Raw genomic sequence first — 1,489 nt, 5'->3', positions numbered from 1 at the left:
AACAAGGACACCAACCTCGTATCTTGAAGAATTCAAAAAATAAATTTTCTATCTCACTTTTAGGGGGATTGATCACTTTTCACAGAAGTTCAAAAGAAGCTCGTCTTTATAGTGAAAAACTTTCTCGAAGACACCATGACGCTAAACTTCATAGTAAAAAAGTTATTAATTAAGCGCGCTAAAATGACGAAATCAGCCACTGTGTAACGTTGAGATAATGCATTCTGAAGAAAAATAAAGATTTAATATTTTTGAATTGAAAGAAAAATCGAATGTAAAAAATCGATTCGGTCGATTTTGTGGGGCTTCAACATCGATTAATCGAAACAAAAACATCGATGTTGCGAACATCGGTTTAAAATTTCCCAACGCTAGTTTCCATTGCTATCACTAAGTGAATAAATGGCATCAAGAAACTAAAGAAAGTTAAGAGAATCGAAAAAAAAAACATATCAAAGAAAGAGATTCAAATAAAACAAGAAAACCATGAAAATTAAGAAAATCAAAGAAACAGTGGGAGTAAAAAAAAACAAGTGCGAATAATGGAATGAAGAAACCCAAAAGAAAGAGAATCAAAAAAGTATAAAAAATAAGCCAAATCTGGCGTTTGATTTGAATAGGTCGAATCTGCATAGGGGAATGGAATAATGGAAATTTAATGTCGAATTCGTTTTTTAACCCAGGTTGGAATTGATTCAAAAACAAAAACGACATAAGAAATCAAGCAAATCAAAGAAATCAAGACAAACCAAAACCGTCAAGATAATCAATAAACTCAGAAAGATCAATCAATCGTTTAATAAAATTCAATCAAAGACAATCAAGAAAATTGAGGAAGTTAAATAAATCTAAGATGATCTTGAAAATCATAAAACGAGAATAAAGTACTTCAACGAAATTATAGTAATCAAGAGAACGAGGAAATCTTACAAATGAGAAATGTGATTGTAAAATATGTAAGTGGATTTATCAAGACTAAAGAAAACATATCAACTTGTGAAACAAATCACTGTCCGTCTGATATGACGCTTCTGAGTGTTGATCCCATCGGATTCATACACGCTTCCTTCAGCTCATTTCTCACCTTCAGTATCTTCAGTCAACTGGATGAAGTTGCCAACATCTCCTCATCCTCTTGATTCAAAGATAACTTCTAGCGAGTAAAGAGACCGATTATCAAGCAATAAGCGAAAACAAACAAATTAAAGTTGCTCGGTGGCACCCTTCTTCCTTCAAACGTCCACCGCCGCCGGTTTCGATTCAATTCTCAAACACGGTAGGAGGGGTCTACCGAGTTGCCTGCTACATACGACGAACACAGTCACACACAGTCAGAGCTAACGTGCGATGCGACCGAAGGAACAACCGTCGTCGTGATATATGACTGGCTGGCCCTACTTTATCAAGCGTCCGGGGCACTGTGTAGAAGGGGAAACGGCATAACTAACAAACCCGCACCGTGTACCGTGGCATCACGGTTTCAGTTTGA

Source organism: Aedes albopictus, chromosome 2 (genome assembly GCF_035046485.1).
Source record: "Aedes albopictus strain Foshan chromosome 2, AalbF5, whole genome shotgun sequence".
Classification (NCBI taxonomy): domain Eukaryota; kingdom Metazoa; phylum Arthropoda; class Insecta; order Diptera; family Culicidae; genus Aedes; species Aedes albopictus.
Note: the sequence above shows the minus strand (reverse complement) of the source record.